Source organism: Mus caroli, chromosome 6, assembly GCF_900094665.2.
Source record: "Mus caroli chromosome 6, CAROLI_EIJ_v1.1, whole genome shotgun sequence".
NCBI lineage: Eukaryota > Metazoa > Chordata > Mammalia > Rodentia > Muridae > Mus > Mus caroli.
In genome coordinates, this window is record NC_034575.1 from 90,476,696 (window position 1) to 90,498,285 (window position 21,590).

Below are 21,590 nucleotides of genomic sequence, written 5' to 3' on the forward strand. Positions count from 1 at the left end.
TTAAACTAACAGTCGGCATGAACAGTGTCTGTGACTGGGTTCAGTCATGTGAGAGATAATTCTGCATAGATCCATGTGCTTTGGCTGTGCTTAAAGCCATTGCTGAGTTAATGTCCATCCGGCTAGCACAATGTATAGCTGCCTTGTTCTTAAAATACACACCAGGACTTGGAAACTTAAAAAAAAAAATCTTTCGAAACAAAGTACTTAGGGAAAATACTGCATCGCCCTCTAGAGCTGACGAGGGCCTCTGGGTAGAAGCTTTAGCAAGTGTTCTCGCCACTCTTGTCCCCTTCACTCTCTGTTGAGAAGGTCAAAGTTCACTAAAAGCCACCTAAGTCCTAGAATATTCCCCCATATTTACTTTACTTGGCTTGGAAGTTTAGTCACTTGTTTACCAGAGATCTCTAAAACGGATTATTTTGTAATTGTTTTGAAAAAAAAAAGTGACTGTACTTGTAACAGTGTTCTATGAATATAATTTTTCTGACTTGCCTTTGAAACCATTAACTTCTTATTATTACCAATGTCAACAGAAAGACAACTTCAAATTTTAAAAGATAATGGTAACTCTACTGTTATCTTTCAAAGTCAGCATTGTATGCATTTATATACAAAGAAAGAAGTATGGAATGCTATGTGTCAAAATATTACATCATCTAGGGGTTAAGATAATTTCTCTCTCTCTCTCCTTCCCCTGCCCCCTTTTTGAAACCATGTGTCATGAAGTCCAGTCTGGCTTCAAACTGAGTATATAGTAATGGTGACCTTGAACTTCCTATCCTCCTGCTGCCTCTTCCTGCCAAATGCTGGGATTACAGCAATGTACTACTACACCTAGTTTATATACCCTTGGGGATCAAATCCAGGGTAGCACTCTGCTAACTGAGCTACATTCCCGGTGCACATTATTCCTTTCCTGGGATTGGGGGGTAGGGAGAGGAGAGGAAGAATAACCCAGGTACACTGTGGGTTAGAATCTTAGCTGTTGGTAGATGACACACTTAAGGGATGTTAAGCTAAGAGATCTGAAATGAGTGTTAATGGCTTTGTGGAAGGACCCATCATGGGGCAATAAAACATGACCCATCACTCAAGGAACTGCAGGTGGGAAGCTATTCTCACTATGAAATCTGAAGGCAAAGATAAAGGATAAAGCCTGAGGTTCACAGGACTGTGGCGAGGCCAGAGCTGAGGACTGGGAAGCACAGAGAAAGAGAGACTCCTATGGCCTTACTTTCTTTACATGATTTGAACCCCATAGGTCCCAGGATAGACATCACCAAGGGTCAACCTCAGACCATAGAGCAGGCTCTGAAGCAAAGGGGATGGATGATGGTCAGGACAAACGGAGCATGAGCACTGTGCCAACTGCTCTATAAAGATGCTTATCTGATGTGGGCTGAAACTCTTCTACAGCTTCACTAGGAAAAACCAAAATACTTTTTATTGCCCTTTCTTTTCTTTTCTTAGCTCATTACAAAATTGAAATAAATTCTGTGTCCAGCAGAGATGATTGTTGACAGGAAAGGGCTGGGGGGCGGAATATAGTTTAAGTGTTGTTAAAGATAGACATAAGGGTCATCTTTTTTTCTTGGTCTAGCCTTCACCCTTTCTAGAGAACTTTATATCCTCAGATCTGTGTGATAGAATCAACAGTAACTGTCTCCTTTCTCATGGGATGGACATGTGACTGAGCCTAGCTAGCCAGCATACCCCATATCCCTGGATGTGAGGATGAGTGGGCACATGGCCATTTGAGCCACTCGGCTCTTTCCTAGGGACTGATGTGAAGTCTGGGAATGAAGGTGATTTTTTTCTTCTAGAGTCAAGTCCATAAGTCTAAGTGGTGATCTTGGTAGAAGCTGATGACAAGGAGGAAGAAGAGAAGACAGAAGACAACAAGCATATATTCCTGATATTGCTATGTTTAAGCACTTGAACCTTGCCTTCATCTGAAGCTAGCAAATGACCTGGACACATCGGCTTTTATATATCAACCATCTCTGTGCATAGTATTTGGAGCTGCTTTTCTCACACTTGAATTTGACAAATTCCTGACTCAGAGCCCCCAGTGGGGCAGACAAAGGGATGGTAGCAACGGTTCACTGCACTCCTGTTGATACATTTCCATCCCTTCTTGTGATAAACTTGGATGCAGATACTGTTTGTTGTGGTGCTGGTAAACGGAGAGGTTTGGCAGGTGACCCTGAGGAACTAAGTCATGAAAGGATTCATGTACCTGCGCAGCTCACAGTGTTCACAAAGTAATTCCGCAATGTGACATCAACTGGACCAGTTGATAGTTGGAATAATTCCCACACTGGAGAAATGGGTACAAACTTGGGTTGTTTCAGGCCATGGAAATTCCAATGCCCCTATGGCACTTCCAGTGATTTCCTCCTTTTCTGTTGAGGAAACACATACAGACAGGGTAGTAATATACACAGTGTCGCATGGCAACGTGTGCTGGGCTGCAGGAAGGACTGAGGAAGTGAGGCTCAGTTACAGCATGTCTACTCTATGATCGTATGTGGAGAATGCCAAGGTTCGTGGTTTCCCCATTCAAAGATAGTTGCATGGGCCACCCAAATTATCTATTTAATTATTTTGCATGGGCCACATACATTATTAATTAATGAATGATCTTATATTTCCTAGGCTGTCTTTAAATTCATGATTCTTCTACCTTGACTTTTTGAGAACTGGGATTATAAGTGTGAGTACCATGCCCAGCTACTTAGACAACATTTCATGGAGTCTGTTTCAGATTGCAGGAGCTGCTGGTGAGAAACTGTTCTCTCTCTCTCTCTCTCTCTCTCTCTCTCTCTCTCTCTCTCTCTCTCTCTCTGTGTGTGTGTGTGTGTGTGTATGAGTTTGCAATTGTATGTGTGTGTGTGTGTGTGTGTGTGTATCTATGTCTGTGTGTATGATATCCCTTTGAGAGTATGTATATATGTGTGCATGTGCTGCATATAAGATATATCATGTGTACATATATACTGTGAGGAATATATGGCTTGTGCCCACTACTGTGCCATGTTCTTATAGTCTTTTCACTAATACAATTCTAGAAAACAGACTGCTAGTATCTGATTTTACAGATCAGGTAACTGCACCTTGGATGAAGTGAAAGAGCCTGGGTTGGGCCATTCATCCAGTGTGTGTTTACTGTATCTCTTTGAGCTGGGATACAATGTGGAGGACTGAACCATGTGGTGGTGATGTCGTATGTTTCTAATTCCTGTTGTCTCAACATTCATGGCAGAGAAATAACGTGAGCAGACTGGCCCTGTCCCCCGTTCTGCCTGCCAGCACCAAATAGCAAGTAGAGTGTGAACATGAGAAGCTATGCTGGGCTACTTGGCTCAGTGACAAGTAAGAAGGGAGATGACAAGAACAGAAGGTGTTAAGAGACAGGTTGAGGTTCTATGTCATTGGCAGTGGCCATGGCCGTGATACATTTAAAATGCATTACTTTCTGCTAGTTTAGGAATTACACAAAAACTTCCTGAACATGTTTCTTTGTATTCTTTTAGGCTTGGAATTGGATCCAAGGCCTTGCACTTGCATGAGATAGACCTCTGTCGCATTTAACACTGGTTTTTGAGAGTTCCATCACGCAGCCCTTGCTAGTCCATGCTGAGCCTCTATATGTCTTCCAGGCTCTGTCCTTCTGCTGCTTTCTGTGTACAGGCATTGCCCCTGTGCTTTCCACTGGTGGCCTCCTCTCCCCTTAAGCTGCCACACTCTTCACTAATGCCCTTCCGGTTGTCACAGAGCACTTGGGACTGTCTGTCTTTCCATGGCTCTATGTGCCTATCAGGGGTCCACTTTCAGGTGCGTCCAAGCTGCTGCCTGTGAGCTGCATGGGTCCCAAGAAGGCTGTAAATAAGACTCAATATAAAATCATAAGCATGCTTAAGACATGATTGTTTTGTAATTTTTCCTAACCCAATTAAGTCATTTTCAGGCATGAAGCTTGTAGATGACCACACTGTGTCACAGAGTCAAAGTTAGACTTGCCAGAGCACTCGATCTTGGTTTATATGATTATATATTTTTTCAAGCAGTTAGTGATTCCTTTAGGGGCAGAGATTGCGTTTTGTTTTGCTCTCTCTCTCTCTCTCTCTCTCTCTTTCTCTCTCTCTCACACACACACACACACACACGGTTTATTTATAAATGTATTTACTAAGTGAAATGAGAGAATGAATGCACACATGCATGAAGTTGAGATGTAACTGAGTATACAGTAGGCATCTAGTCCAATTAGAAGTAGCCAAGCTACCATGTCTACCATTGGCTTACTATCATTGACTCCATAGCTCACAGCTCTATGCTTCTATGATTTAATATTGATGCTAGTCATGTGAGCCTCCTGTTACAGCTCAGCTTCAACTTCAGTAAACCTGGCAAAGAACTCTAATGCCTGCATCTCTCACAAGCTTCCCAGTGCTGTTGACGCTGCTGGCTCAAGGTCCACTTTTTGAGCTCCAGAAGTTTAAATAATGTAACATAGTTGCAGGAATATAATAGCTTACACTAAGGTATCCAAGCATGCTTCTGGCCACAAGAAACAGAGAGTCCAGCTCAACCTGGCTTACTAAAGTAACCTAACATAATGGCTACATAGCCTAATGCCTATAATAACGACTCCCAAGAAGCCAAAGAGAGAGGAGCCCTTTGGCTCATGACCTGGAACCTGGACTGGGCAACAACATAGCAAGATCCTGTTTTAAACATTATATAGTGGTTTAATTTAAAAGTTAGTTCCTGGGTTGGGTGTGGTGGTATATTCCTTTAATGGCAGTATGTGGGAGGCAGAGGCAGGCAGATTTGTGAGTTCAGGGCTGGTCTGGTCTACAGAGTGAGTTCTGGGATTACATAAAGAGACACTGCCTCAAAAAAAAAAAAAAAAAAAAAAAAAAAGTAAGTTCCTTAACACCTTACCCACATAACCAATTAAATTGATCAACTTAGTTAAGAGATTATTTATTCTCTTGATGGCTAAGGGAACAGAAAATCTCTTTTCTGCCAGATGCCACCATCTGGAGCAATAACTGCTTTAAAAAGACACAGCCATTTGCCATTGTCAAGAGAGTCGAGAAAGGGATGGAAAGCTACTCAAAGAGGAACAGCATGACAGAGACCGCGCTGAACTTCGACTGCATCCTGTCTGAAGTGCAGCCTGTTGGTCTTTTTCATTTTGAAAGATGGAGGTTTACTCTATAGACCTCTAGGCTAGGCTGACCTTGAACGCGCAGCTGTTTGCTGACTCAGGATCGCAAGCACCTGGATTATAGGTGAACACCCGGGCACCTGTCTTTAAAAAAACAAACAAAAAACCCCAAAAAAACCTAAATTTAATTTAATTTAATTTATAGACTGTTGCTATATAGTCCAGACCTTGTGGTTGTGATTTTTCTACCTCAAACCTCGCAGGTATTGGATTTCTAGGCCTGACTTAGAGACTTTTTTTTTTTTTTTTTTGTAAGGAAGGGAGTTGTTGCTGTATCAGAGGTATGGTACTGAATATCTTACAATAAGAACAACAAACTCCAAACAGAATACTACTCAGAACAAAATGTCTAAGCATAGGACCTGAATTCAATGTAAAAATAGAACTTAGGTAAAATGGTTGGACGTGGTATCACACACTTGCTGTCCCAGCATGGGGAGGTAGAGACTGCTTACCCACCCTGGGGCTCCCTGGCCAGCCAGCCAGGACTGTTTGGTGAGTTCCAGGTCAAGGAGAGACCTTGTCTCAAAAAGGAAAGTGGATGGCATCCGAGGAATGATACCCACCTCCGCCATAAATCCATGATCTATTTATAATGTATTCTGCAACACTGATAGGTGAACATAGCATAGAACAGACTTCAGGCTTCAGGCTTTGGTGCACTTGTGTATTAAAATGGATACTTGTTTAAAATGAGGGTAACCTGAGCCTCAGATTGAAGAGTTGTGCGCTTGGCTAGATGTTGACATTCATTCTGATAGAGTTTCTTTAGATGTAGGTATTTCCCAGAACACACTCCGCTAAACACGGATCCGAGAGCACAACTTAGAAGCAGTGTGGCACTGTCAGGTTTGAGCCTAGGTAAAGTCCAGAAATAGCCTCTGGAGGGGCACCATCTTGAGCCAGGAACACATCTCCTGGTGGAATTCCAGGCACCAGCAGTGGGTGGGGAGATATTTTGGGCTGCACTGCTGGGGCCCTTCAGCATCTTGCTTCTCGCTGTGGTGGGTCTTGGGAAGCCAAATGCGAACCCCAGCTGGTTTCTGCTCTTGTCTCCTCTGAGGAAAGCTGGTCTGAAAACAAGGTTACTGTTTCCAAGGCGCTGAAGGAGCTTTGGGGGTTTTATTGACATTCATTTTTATAGCTCTGAGGAGGTTATTTCTATCCTTTCTGTCAGTAATGTGAGATAAGTTGGAAAGAAAATGAGATTCCCCTGGGAGTATGCAGTTTAGCCAAGTCCCGTAATGTCATTGTGAACTCTGAAGAGATTTCTGGAGCCGGTCTGAGGGACACCCTCGGAAGCTCTGTGTTGGGTCTATCTGTCTTCACTGCAGGCTCAGGATGTGAAACTGGTTTCTAAGGTCAAGCCTCACCCACTTCAGCCATCCTTCAGTCCCTCAAACCCTGGAGACCTCAAGCCCCGAGGTGGGGGGTGGGGAGGGAGAGAGAGGGAGGGAGGGAGAGGGAGAGAAAGAGAAAGAGAGAGAGAGTGAGAAAGAGAGAGAGAGAGAGAGAGAGAGAGAGAGAGAGAGAGAGAGAACACAGCAAATAGACCCACCTTGCAGCAACTTCAGCGTAGAGCTGGCTGGAGCCTCTGCTCCTGGCTGCCAGCATTGTTTGGCAGAACTGATCCTTAAAATAGCACAGCCTGGATGCCTTCTGCTGCAGGTTCCTACAGGGTTATGCCCCTTGTGTGGTTCTTCCGGACTTACTGTGCTTGGGAAGAGAAGGAACACAAAATACATAGAGCTCTGAAGACACAGCATACTGTTTAGGTTCTGCCTGTCTGTCTTCTTGGCTTTGTTTGCTCAAGACAGTCACCCTTGCTTAGAGGGCCAAGTGCTTCAAACTTGTCTATAAAACGGAAACAGTCTGAAACCAATCTTGTGGAATCTAAGTGTGGAACCAGCTCTCTGATAAAGAATGGCATGGTTTTCCTCTATATACACAGACTGAATTCTCTTTAATACTAGTTATGACTTGGGTATTGTACTGGCTAGTTTTGTGTCAACTTGACACAGCTGGAGTTATCACAGAGAAAGGAGCTTCAGTTGAGGAAATGCCTCCATGAGATCCAACTGTAAGGCATTTTCTCAATTAGTGATCAAGGGGAAAAGGCCCCTTGTGGGTGGGACCATCTCTGGGCTGGTAGTCTTGAGTTCTATAAGAAAGCAGGCTGAGCAAGCCAGGGGAGACAAGCCAGTAAGAACATCTCTCCAAGGCTTCTGTATCAGCTCCTGCTTTCTGACCTGCTTGAGTTCCAGTCCTGACTTTCTTTGGTGATGAACAGCAGTATGGAAGTGTAAGCCAAATAAACCCTTTCTTCCCCAACTTGCGTCTTGGTCCTGATGTTTGTGCAGGAATAGAAACCCTAAGACAGGTATCTTAATGTTGGGTATCTTGTTGTTGTTGTTGTTGTGTGTCTGTTTTCCTTTTTGAGACAAGGTGCTACTATGCAGTTCTTGGGCTGGGTCTGCTTTGCCTGCCCCACCCTCTGCCACAGCTATGTGGTGGCCCTTAGAATAGATGGGAAGGCTTCAGGTAGCAGCTGTGGGACTGACTACTGCTGGGCTTGGGGAGCTTTGGCTGCACCCCTGCTTTCTTAAGTCTTAAGTGATGCCCTGTCCAAGCCATGGTCCCCACTCTTCCACTCCCATCCTTGGCCAAAGCTTAGATTGTAACCCTCCCCTCCCTCTGAAATTGGCTGCGGGTGAGGAATTCAGGGCTTCCCATGTCCCCACCTTTATCAAGGGGTGCTGCTTTCCCCTACTCAACTCCCTTGTAGCCCATCACCACCCACCACTTGCTGTGGCCAGAAGCCATCAGATGAGGTTGGAAGAGCTTGGCCTCCCTCACTTAGCTCTGGACCACACTCACCTGCCACCAGCTTGGGATAGGAACACCAGGTCCTCGGCCTTGTGGCCGCCATCAGCCTTTGAGCTTTGAGCTCAGGTCTAGAGGTGAACAGAGCACTCACAGGATAACTCAGACGGGCCAGCGCTGGGTCCTTGGCGGATATATGCCTAGAGAAAGGCCATGCGGAGAGTCCTTAGCACACACGGTTCTGAGTTGGTTCCTTTTCCCATAATTGCTTTGCTTTTACACATTGAAGAGGTTTGAACAGGGCTCTTGGGTCACCCTGGCCACCCATCTGGTCTGATATGGAGCCTGAGAGCTGGAACACGCGGCCCTGACTCTGCAGACTCAGGTTTCAGGGGTGCTCCTCAGAACCTCTGCAGGGACCAGGAGGAGCTCTGTATCCCTACGTTTGCAGATCATTTGGAGATCTGTGGGCCTGGCCTCCTGGCTCATTGCCACGCTCCCCACTCTGTTCAGGACCACTAAATGTTGAAATGTGGATGCATACTGAAATAAAGACAATTCATTGTGTTGCAAAGAAAATAAAAAATTCAAACACATTAAAAATTCAGTCCCTTTAAAAGATCTAGGTTCTTTAAAAAATCCAAATTTTCTTTTAAAAATTCTAAAATTCTCAACTGTGGGCTCCGTTTAAAAAAAATTAAGTCGAATACTTTCTTACTTCAGGAAGGAAGAATCAAAGCACAGTCACCATCTTAACAAAGCAAAACCAAATTCCAAATGTGAAAGCAACTCGTTGTCCAATTATCTGAGATTCACTCATGATCTTCTGGGCTGCCTGGAAGGTCTTGGATTACTTCTTTGATTCTTCCCTATGAAGCACAAACAGCTTGTCTTCTAGGTTCCAGCTAGCTCTACTCCACACCTGCTTGGTGGTCATTCGCCATGTTACTGGCATTTCCAAAGTGCCAGAGTCCCCTTGCTGCAACTGGGATGCACTTTATCACTAACAACCTTTCTTGAAGTCTCTTCAGGAACTCCAATCCTGCCAAACGGTGTCAAGTCTCAGCTGCTCTCTGTGAGCCCTTCATAAATACAAAACCAGTACCACATGGGAGACTCTTACACTACCAAGTTTTTCTGCCAATAGAAGGTGCAACCTTGGCTATTTCTGGAGCACAGCTCCTGTGTGTTGACCCTGAGGGACCATTTCTTAGAAGACTTCACCTCTGTGGTGCTAGTCTTTTCTTAAATCACAGCTCATTCTTTAACCCAAGCTAACCAGCATCCATTGTCCCAGAGAAACAGGGGTTTCTCTTTAGTGGTTCTGGTATCTTGTTAATTATAGCCCAGCCAACCAGAATCACAGATTCTTAACTCAAAAGGCCTGGTGGAGTCTTTGCTTCCGTCTGACACTTCACAAGCCAGGCCTCCATCATTTATACTGTTCTTAACTTTCTTCTCTTTCAAGCAACTACAGAACAGATCTGAGTTCTCAAATCAATGACTTTTTCTAGGCCAAAGCTCCAAAGTCCTTCTACAATCTTCCCAAAACAACTTGGTTAGATCTGTCACAGCAACACCTCAGTATCTGTAGCTGGTCTTTTGGCTACTTTGTGGGTTCTTTTTCTCCCAACCCTTTTAAGCCCCTAACACCAGGTAGGAGAAGAAAAAGATAGGGGGAAAGGAAGTGACTTTAGACTACTTCCTGCTGATTAGGGGCATCAAGTTCCTTGGGGCAAGTTTGATCATCACCCTCAGGATATCTAATTTCTTCTTTCTCTTATCTTTTCAAAGATGTCTACTTGACAAACTTCAACCAACAGCAATCAGTGGCATCCAGCCACCAAACAGCCATCTAGCAGCCACAATAGCTATTGGGGCTTTAGCATTTATATAACCTCTAAAAAAAATCCCCAGAATTCCAAATGCCACATATTGCAGCTGGCAAAACCATGTCCCTGATAGAGCATGAGGCAAATCATGGTCAGCTGCAGTGGACAACCTGAAACAGCCCTATATCCTATACCTAGAATCTAAATGAAAACACATTCTTATAATATTTCTGTGGGTTTTTTTTTTTCTGTCTCAAAAAGCTTTATTTTCACTTGGTCCAAGACTTGACAGAGGCTCCAGGGCGGTTACAAAGCTGCCTAGTGGCTTGAGAGGTTCATTCAGGTGGAGGTCCTAGGGCGGGCTGGTGCAGAGCAGAATGGGGAGCCCCTTGGAAGGCACAGAGGCCTCCTAGTCGTGCTTGAGAGTGAGGCGCTCAAAGAGATACTCGCCCAGAGATCCCTCGGGTGCGCCAGTCTGCGCTGGTTGTGGCCCTACCACCCTACGGAGGTTGGTCAGGTGGTTGCCCATCTTCTTGATGAGTTTCACCTCCTTATCAAGGAAGTGGCTTTCCAAGAAGTCACAGAGATGAGAGTCTGAGCGGGCAGAACCCAGGGCATGCAGATCCAAGAGGGCCTGGTTCAGGTTCTTCTCCAGGGCCAAGGGCAGCTTCCATGGCCTCCTGGGTTTTACCTCATTCATCTTGAGATGGTTTCTGCACATCCTGGAAGAGTGCAAGGCCTTCGCAATTGTTCTGCAACTCGAAGAGACGCTCAGCGCCCTCGCGCTTCTCCTCGGCCAATTCGCGGAAGAAGTGGCCTACGCCCTCCAGAGCCACGTCATCCCGATCAAAAAAGAAGCCCAGAGAGAGGTAGTTGTAGGAGGCCCGCTGCAAGCTGACCAGGCGGTTCACGGCAGCTTCCACCTCAGTGGAATAATTCTGACGAATCTTAGAGGTCATGGCTGCTCCGGAGTAGGAGCTAGCCGCGAAGAGACGGTGCAGACTGGTCCTAGGAGCTGAAGGCAGCAAGGAGATGGTCCGGGAGGATGCGACTGGAGAGACTTGTAAGGCGGCTGGAAGCGAGTACAGTGGGATTCCCAGGGTCTGTTCCGTTTAAACACTGTTGAAGCAAGACCCAGATCCACGGGACCTCCAAGGTGCTGCTCCTATTTCTGTGTTTTTAAAGAAACCAAATTTCTTACTACAACTATTGTGATATCAACTTGTCTTAAGTTTTTGCTGTGAAGAAACACCATGATCAAATCAACTTGAAGAGGAAAGGGTTTATTTGGCTTAAACTTCCTTACATCATCGAAGGAAGTCAGGACAGGAACTCAAAAAGGGCAGGAACTAATACAGAGGCTACGGAGGGGTTCTACTTACTGGTTTGCTCAGCCTGATTTCTTATAGAACCCAGGGCCACCAGTCCAGGATGACCCCACCCACAATGGACTGGGCCCTTCCCATTAATTAATTAATTAAGAAAATGCTCCACAGGCTTGCCTAGAGCCCCATCTAATGAAGACATTTCCTTAACTGAGGTCCCCTCCTCCTAGATGACATTAGCTTGTATCAAGTTGACGTAAAACTATCCAGTACATCCAAGCAATCCTCAGCAAAGAGACTGAGTCCTAAGCTCATGGCAAGCCCTCAGCCCTGACAAGCCTCAAATCTGATTGCACATTTTGGTGACACAGTGAGTCCACTGTTGAGTGGGTCACTTTACTCAGAGGGTCATATCTAGGCATCATTTTTAAAACTGAAACTGAACAACCTGGTATGATGGCTTGAATGAATGGGTCCCCTGATAGACTCCGGTATTTGAATACTTGGTCTCCAGTTGGTGGAATTATTGGGAAGGTCCAAGAGGTACAGTCTTGCTGAAGGAAGATTATCAATGGTGTGTGTGTGTGTGTGTGTGTGTGATATTTGAGAAACTATAGCCTTGCTACATTTCCAGTTTACTTTGTGCTGCATATTCACTGTTGAAGATGACTCAGCTTTCTGATCCTTGTCACCATGCCAGCCACTTGCTGCCATGCTTCCATGCCATGATGAACTCTTACCCATCTAGAGCCATAAGCCAAAACAAACTCCCTCTTCCTTACATTGTCTTTGTCCCAGTGTTTTGTCAAGGCAGCAGAATAGTAACTAGTATGCTCTGAAAACCCAGTAACAGGTAAAACCCACAAGCTAAGGATCTCTGAGCAGAGTAAACACTATCTGAGAGAACGAGGGTGATTGAAAATAAATAAACCCGACCAATGACCTAACTCCAGAGATTCCATTCTCAACACAAAACTACAAGTAACACAAAAAAAAAACAGACAATACTGAGTTCTCAAAAAAATTTTTTTTCCAATTCTACAGCAATGGCCTCTACTGAGAAAGGGTTAGATGAAATCCCAGACATATAACTCAGAAAAATGATTCTACATATGTTCAAAGAAACCACAGAAGATGAATAAATGTCAAGAGAATACAGATGGGTGAAGTAAGTAAAGAAGTCAAAAAGGTATGAAAGAAATATTATAAAGAGACAGAAATACTGAAGAAAACCAAATGAAAATACTGGAAATGAAAAGAACAATACGACATGGAGCTCACTGGAAAGCTTCACGAACACAACAGATGAAGGAAAGGACAGAACATCAGAACTCAAAGACATGGAGGGGGAATCTGAGCAATTCGACAAGAAGAAAAATAGTAAGAAGGTACAAGTGAGACTTCCAAGGTATATAAGGTATAATAAAAGGTCAAAATGTAAGAATTGTGGGCATAAAAGAAAGACAATCCTTTTATTCCAAAGGTATAGAAAACATTTTCAACAAAATGATAGCATAAACTTTTCCCAAATTAGAGACGAGTGCCAATCCAGATGCAGAGGGCACTTAAGACACCATGTAGATAAAAAGAGAAAAGGAAGTCTTCTCATTATATTAAACTTAAACCACTGGAAATACAGGAAAAAGAAAGTGTATCAAATTTCAAAGGAAACGTCAAGACACATATTAAGGCCAGACCACCAGAATAATAGCAGATTTTTCAACAGAAACTTCGAAAGCCAGGAAAACTTGGAATGAGGTATTACAAGTTCTTAAAGACAATTGTCTTACCATACTACAACACCCAGCAAAGCTAGTTTAATTGAAGGAGAAAGAAAAGCTTTCCATCAAAATAAAATATGCTAGAGGAATTCATTTCCACTAAGCAAGCTCTACAGAACATATTTGAAGAAACACTTCAGACTGAGGAAAAAGGCAAAGACATCCATGAGGCCACAAGAAAGAATAGATCATGATAGAATAATAGTTAAGATAGGAATAGGGGGGCTGGAGAGATGGCTCACTGGTTAAAAGCACTGGCTGCTTTTCCAGAGATCTTGACTTCAATTCCCAGCAATCACATGGTAGCTCATAACCATCTGTAATGGGATCTGATGCCCTCTTCTGGTGTGTCTGAAGACACTCCAGCTAAGTATACTCATATGCAAAAAAAAAAAATCAGCAAAATGATGAGAATTACTACATACCTTTCAATAGTAACTCTGAATATTAGAATATTAATGCTTTCAATTCTCCAGCCAAAGACACAGATGAACAAATAAGAAAAGAAAGCAGGAATCATATAATTACTTTGCCCATGAAAGACATTTCACTCTAAGAGACTTTTGGTGGAAGGATGAAAACAAGTATTCCTAGAAAAAAAAACTTAGGGAACAAGCAGGTTCTAATATCTGGCAAAATGTATTTCAAATAAAAAATAATCAGAAGAAATAAAGAAGACCACTGTATACTAATTAACATATCAAACCATCAAGTGGGTCTGATAATTCTAAACCTATATCCACCCAACATGGGTGCATTAGGTTTTATAAAATACTACTAGGTATAAAAAGTCACAGATAAACCAAAACACAGTAACAGTGAATGACTTCATTACTCTCAACTATTGACAGGCCAGTCCCTCAGTGGAGAAACATTTGAATCAAATGACATCATAGAGAAAATATGGCATCCAAACATTGAAGAATACATTCTTCTTAGAAGCTCATGGTACCTTCTCTAGAAAAGATCATAGATTAGAACAGAAAGCAAGTCTTAGCAAGAGAAGAGTTGGATAGTCCTTATATTCTATTTTATCACAGCAGAATAAAACTACAAATAAATAGCAAGAAAAATACAGAACACGTATGAAGGCATGAAGATTAGGCAATGTATTATTGAATGTATTGATTTAGTCATTGAAGGAATCAAGAAAGAAAATTTAAGAATTAGTAGAAGTTAATGAGAATGAAGACATAACACACCAAAACTTATGGTACACAAAGAAAAGAGTTCTAAGAGGAAAGCTGATAGTTCTAAATATTCACATTAAAAACAAGGAAAGAGATCTCAAGTAAATAATTTAATGATGCACTTTAAAGCCTTGTGGAAACAACAAAACAATCTCAAAGTCAGTATGCGGAAATAACTACCCTCACAGCAGAAACTAATGAAGAAAAGGCACTGCAACAACACAAAGAACTGATAAAACAAAGAATAGATTCTTTAAAAAGATAAATAATATTAACAAACCTCTAGCTAAACTGTTGGGTGGTTAGGGTAAGAAATGGGCCCTATAAGCTCACGTATCTGAACAGTTGATCGTCAGTTGGTGTTGGTGTTTGTGGAGGTTATAGACTCTAGAAGATGCGGACTTTATGAAGGAAGCACATTAGGGGAGGATTTTGAGGGGTGATAGCCCAGTCCTACTTCCTACTCACTCTCTATGCTTCCTTTGTATGGATAAAGATGTGATCAGCCAACTTCTTGCTCCTCCCTAGGCAGGCGGGCCTGAGCTGTGTAAGCAAAGTAGCTGAGGAAGCCAATGGAAGCAAGCTGGTGGAAGCCAGCCAGTAAGCAGTGTTCCCCCATGGTTCCTGCCTCTGCCGTTGCTTGAGTTCCTTCCCTGGGTTCCGCTTGTGACCGTGATTGGGAAGTATAGGCTATATAAACTCTTCCTCAAATCACTTTTGATCAACACATTTTATCACAGTAACAGAAGGCAAATTATGACATTCTCCATGATCAAGTTGCATTTATTAGAAGTGCGGCAATGGTTCAAAATATGCCGATCAATGAACATAAATCCCACACAAATGAACTAAAAAACAGAAATTAACATAATCGTCTCAATAAACAAGAAAAGACTTGTGAAAAGTTTGATATTCCTGGGGCAGGCATGTTGGTGCATGCTTTTAATCACAGCACACAGGGGACAGAAGCAGGTAGATCTCTGTGAGTTCAAGGCCAGTCTGGTCTACAAAATGAGTCTAGGACAGTCAGGGCTACACAGAGAAACCATGTCTCAAAAAACAGAAGCAAAACCAACCAAACAAACAAAATCAACATTTCTTAAAAGCCTTGAAGAAGCTGAGACTACTTTTTTTTGGGGGGGGGGGAGTTCAAGACAGGGTTTCTCTGTATAGCCCTGGCTGTCCTGGAACTCACTTTGTAGACCAGGCTGGCCTCGAACTCAGAAATCTGCCTGCCTCTGCCTCCCAAGTGCTGGATTAAAGGCGTGCGCCACCACTTTTGGGATAGCATTGGAAATGTAAATGAAATAAATACCTAATTAAAAAAAAGAAGAAGAAGCTGAGACTAGAAGGAATGTATTATAACAAACCTGTAGCTAATTCTATACTACATGAGAATTTTTTTTAGGAAAATCAGGAAAAAAACTAAGTGTGTCTACTTTCTCTACTCTTATTCAATTTAGTGCTGGAAGTGTTGGCTACACCAATGAGACAAGATAAATGAAGGTGATACAGAAAGAAGTCAAAGTGTCCATATGCATAGTTAATATGATTCTACACATCAGAGACCCAGATGGCATATGAGAGCTCATGGACTGAGAAACACTTTCATCACACTGTAAAGCCACAGATGTAAGATGCAAAAGTTAGTATACTTCCTCTATAGTAAAAAAAAAACATGCTGAAGAAGAAAATAGGGAAGTACTCTCATTCACAGTTGCTTTTTAAAAAGCTTGTAATAAATGTAACCAAAACAGTAAAAAGACTTCTAAAATGAAAGATTTAAAGCACTCAAGAAAGAAATTGAATGAGAGTGTAGAAGGTGGAAAGACCTTCTATGCTTATAAATTGGTATAGTGAGTATTTTGAAAATGGGGTTTTTCTAGAAGCAATATACAGATTGAATGCAGTCCTTGTGAGAATTCCAGTGATGTTCTTTCTGGACATTAAAAAAAAAAAATAGCCTTAATGATTCTTTTTGAAGTGCAAAAGGTACTGAGTAGTTGAAGCAGCCCTGAGAAGCAAGGCGACAATGCCTGATTTAAAGTTATACTGCAGAGCCACAGTAACAGAAACAGCATGACACTGTCACAATAACTGATCAGAGGAACACAGCAGAAGACCTACATACAAACCTTCACAGGTACGGCCACCTGATCTCTGACAAAGCCACCAAAAGTGCACATTGGCAAAATGAAAGCCTCTTTAACAAATGATGTTTGGAAAGCTGGATATTCAAATTGTCCCTTAGTTCTCTCTCTCTCTCTCTCTCTCTCTCTCTCTCTCTCTCTCTCATCAACTCTGAATGAATCAAACACCCTAACTCAAGATCTGAAACGGTTAGAGTAAAAGGTAGGAAAACCACTTCAAGATAGGGGCACAGGTAAGGATTTTCTGAATAGGGTTCTAGTCATCCAGGAAGCAAGGTGTTTTAATCTCCTTTGTGGTGTTTGAATATGCTTAACCCATGGGAAGTGACATTATTAGGAGGTGTGGCCTTGTTGGAGGGATGGGTTGGACCTCCTTGAGGCTCTAGCTCCATTGAATCCAGAGGGGAGCCTCCTCCTAGCTCCCTGCAGAAGATAATCTCCTGCCTGCCTTTGGATCAAGATGTAGAACTTTCAGCTCCTTCTCTTCACTATGTCTATCTGGATGCTGTCATGCTTCCCGCCATGATGATAATGAACGGAACCTCTGGAACTGTAAGCTGGTCCTAACTAACTGTTCTTCTTTGTAAGAGTTGCCTCAGTCATGGTGTCTCTTCACTGCAATAAAAGCCTACTAAGACACTGACCAAAAGCAACTAAGAGAAGGAAAGAGCTGATTTCAGCTTACAGGTTATATAGTTCATCACTGAGGGGTGAGAGCCAGGGTGAGAACTCTGGGATTTGAAACATAAACAATGGAGGATGCCTGCATGCTGGCTTGTTTGCAAGTTCCTGCTTAGGTGGCTTGGGATGATAGGGACCATAGTGTACTGGACTTCCTAAATAAATTACCAGTCAAGACAGTGCTCTGCTGACATGCCCACAGGCCAATATGATTTGTGGAATCTCTTAATTGAGACTCCCTTCTCAAGTGACGTTAGGCTGTGTCAAGTTGACAGTTAAATCTAACTAAGACTTAAGGCCAACGGCTGACAATTGGCACCTCATGAAATTAAGAAGCTTCTGAATAGCAAAGTAAGCAGTGAATCAAGTGAAGAGACAGACTACAGATGGGATGAAATCATTGTCAGACACACACACACACACACACACACACACACACACACACGAGATAATATCTAGACTATACAAGGAAATTTTAAAAATAAACAATAAGAAAAACAAATTATTCTATTAAAAATGGGATAATGAACTGAACACATGGTTCAGCAAATGGATAAATTATGGAGATATATATGACCTATCAAACTTAAATTTAAATTTAAGATGTATAAACAACTTCAGCAGCTCCATAACAAGAAATTAAATAAAAGTAAAATCCATAGAAAGAAAACCCCATGGCTGGGTAGACCACTGTCAAATTGCACCAGACCTTGCCAGCACAACATTCTCCAAAATAGAAATGGAAAGGAAAACATAAACACAAAGAAAAACAAGAAAGGCAAGTCATACCATCAGATTCATATTATACAGCCTATATAGCTATGGTGGTTTGAATATGTTAGGCCCAGAGAATGGCACTATTAGGAGGTGTTGCCTTTTTGGAGTAGGTGTGGCCTTGTTGGAGGAAGTGTGTTCTTGTGGGGGTGGACATTGAGACCCTCCCCCTAGCCATGTGGGAGCCAGTCTTCTCTTTGCCTTCAGAAGAAGATGTAGAACACTCCAGTGCCATGCCATGCCTGCCTAGACATTGTTATACTCCCACCCTGATGATAAGGGACTGAGCCTCTGAAACTCTAAGCCAGCCCCAATTAAATGTTTGCCTTTATAAGAGTTGCCTTGGTCATGGTGTCCCTTCACAGCATGAAAAGCCTAACTAAGACAATTACTTTTACACTAAATTTTCAAAAGGACACACTCTACCAAAACAATTATAAAATAATTTCCCTTATCAACAGAGGTGCAACAATATTCAATGAAATTCCTGAAAATTGAAATCAGGAATTGTATAAACTGATGACATTGTAAGGATCCATGATTCACTGGAGAATGACACCCTGGACTCAAATAGTATTCAAACGCAAAGAGTGTTTTATTCTGCAGAAGTCCAGCATGCTGGGGTCTCCCATTACCAAGACAGAGACACCCAAATGAGCTTGTAGGCCTGATTTAAAGCACAATAGGGAATTCTGGGGTAGGTGACCTCTATGCTAATCTCTACCAATAGATGCCATTTCTCTTATCACTGGCAGAAGAGGTAAATGGCTTTCTGTGGTGGTGATTAGCATACCAAAACACTTGCTGGTGCCCAGTCTTCCTCAGTATCACAAGTACCTGTTACACAGCTCAGAGTCCATGCTGGCATTTTGTCTCTTCACAGCTCTCCTCCACACTACCCATCACTTCTCAGCAAAGGTCTCTTTTATTTAATACAGTAATGCTCAAAGCCTTAGCTAAAGCAATAAGACAAAGAAAAAAAATACAAATAGAAAAGGAAGAAAAATTACCCATATTTGCAGATCACATGATTTTAAACTTAGAAAACCTGTCAGGTCCAATGGAAACTCTAATTCTCCAAACTACAAAAGACAGTCAAAATACCCAGAAATGAGCTCAGCTTTGACTCGAGGATTTCTGACAGGTACATAAAAGCCAGCATTCTTCAGGAACTTGGGAAACTAGTTCTGTCTGGAAGCAACCCAACAGCAGTAAACTGCACCCAATAACCTATGCTGAATTTCCTGCACCATAATTCTGCCTGCTTTCCTGGAGGCCTACAGTAGGCACCAGGGACCCAAAGAAAGGCCTTCCCTCCCCAAGTCCCTGCTCCCCTGAAAGCACACCCAACAGAGGTAAAATGCACCCCAATTATTGTGCTCCATTTTCTGCTCCACAACTCTGCCTGCTTTCTTGGAGGTCTGCTGACACCACATAAGATGTTGCCCTAAACCCTTGCCTACCTACCATATCCCCTTAAAATACACCCAACAACCTTAAACTGCACCCAACACCCTAGACTCCATTTACCAGTTTACAGCTCTGCCCACTATCCTGGAGACCCACCAGCCCTAAGGACCCCAGGCCATGCTGGTACTAGGGATCCTAGAGTTAAAGTTAGCATCCAAAACCCCAGAGATCCTGAAAACCACAAAACCCCAGGGGAGACACATTACTAGATCTACAGACTTTTTAGTCACCAGAAACCCAGGCCATTCAGGCCAGAAGATACAGAGGAAACAGAAACCAAGGGGGAAAAACATCCCAAAACACCTTTCCAACAGGATAAACTCAGAAATCAGCATCTAAACCTATAATAACCACAAAACCCAGATGGCTAAAGGCCAGTATCAGAACACAAACAACAGCCAGAGAAATATGGCACCACAAGATCCCAGATATCCTATTACAGCAAGCCCTGAATCTCCTTACACAGCTAAAGCACAAGAAAATGACCTTAAATTCAACTTTATGAAGATGATAGAGGCCTTTAAAAATGGAATGAATAAACCCCTTAAAGAAATATAGGAAAATACAACCAAACAGGTGAAGGAATCTTCTCAAGACCTGAAAACAGAAATAGAAGCAATAAAGAAAACACATACTGAGGGAATTCTGGAAATGGAAAACCTAGGGAAGAAAAGAGGAACTACAGATTAAAGCCTCACCAACAGAATAAAAAGAGATGGAAGAGGGGCTGTTTGGTGTAGAAGATACCACATATGAAATTGATACATGCATCAGAGAAAATGTTAAATCTAAAAAGCCTCTGACACAAAATATCTAGGAAATCTGAGACACTATGTAAAGACCAAACCTAAGAATAATAGGAATAGAAGTAGAAGGTTCCCAGCTCAAAGGTCCAGAAAATATTTTCAACAAAATCACAGAACATTTACCTAACCTGGAGAAATAGATACCTATAAACATACAAGTAGTTTACAGAACACCAAATAGATTGGACCAGAAAGAAAAAAATTCTTCCACAACATAATAATAAAAATACATAGGGGAAAAGGCCAAGTAACATAAAAAGGCAGACCTATCTGAACTACACTGGATTTCTCAACAGAAACTCTAAAAGCCAGAGGGCCTGGACAGATGTCTTGCAGACCCAATGAGATTACAGATGTCAGCCCAAACTACTATACCCAGCAAAACTTTCAATCATCATTGAGGGAGAAAACAAGATTTTTCATAATAAAACAAAATTTAAACACTATCTATTCACAGATCCAGTCCTACAGAAGATACTAGAAGAAATGTTCCAATGCAAGGAGGTTAACTACATTCAAGAAAACACAGGAAATAAATAATTCTACACCAGCAAAGACAAAAGAAGGGACACACCCACACACCCACACACCTACACCCATACCCTACCACCACCAACATCAAAATAACAGAAAATAATAATCATTGATCTTTAATATCTTTCAACATCAATGGACTCAATTTCACAATAAAAAGACACAAGTTATCAGAATGGATTCAAAAAACAAATCCATCATTCTGCTGCAAGAAACACACCTCAATATCAAAAATAGACATTACCTTGGAGCTAGAAAGGATTTTCCAAGCAAATGGTCTTAACATGCAAGCTGGAGGAGACACTGTAATATCTAATAAAATAGATTTTCAACCAAAATTAATCAAAAGAGATGGGGAATGACACTTTATACTTATCAAAGAAAAAAATCCACCAAGATAATGTCATGATTCTGAATATGCCCCAAAAGCAAGGGCACCCATGTTTATAAAAAAGAAAAATTACTAAAGCTTAAATTACACAACTAACCCCATACATTTATAGTGGGAGACTTCCACACCCCCAATATTACCAATGAACAAGTTATCCAGACAGAAACTAAACAAAGAAATAATGAAACTCACAGCAGCTATGAATCAAATGGACCTAAGAGATCTATAGACCATTTCACACAAACATAAAAGAATATACCTTCTTCTCAGCACCTCGTGGAACCTTCTGCAAAGTTGGTTGCAAAACAAGTCTCAACAGATAAAAGAAAATTAAAATAAAAAAGAAAATTAAAATTAAAATTAAATCTTATCAGACCTTCATGGATTAAAGTTGGCCTTAAACAAAAACAGAAACAACAGAAAGCATACATACATACTCACTGAAACTGAACAACTTCCTCATCAACAACCAATGGGTCAAGGAAGAAATGAAGAAAGAAATGGAAGACTTTCTTTCTTTTTTTTTTTCTTTTTTTCTTTTTAACTACTCACAGTTTTTATTCAGGAATGCTCTAATTTCTTTTTTTTTTT

The 21,590-nt window shown here is 41.9% G+C and overlaps 1 pseudogene across 1 annotated transcript; it reads right to left on the reverse strand.

Annotated features, from left to right (window-relative positions):
* Positions 1 to 10,145: 10,145 nt before the first annotated feature.
* On the reverse strand, positions 10,146 to 10,856 carry LOC110296821 (annotated as a pseudogene). Its single transcript, XR_002378215.1, has one exon. The product of XR_002378215.1 is annotated as a ferritin light chain 1 pseudogene (transcript).
* Between the last annotated feature and the right edge of the window lie 10,734 nt (positions 10,857 to 21,590).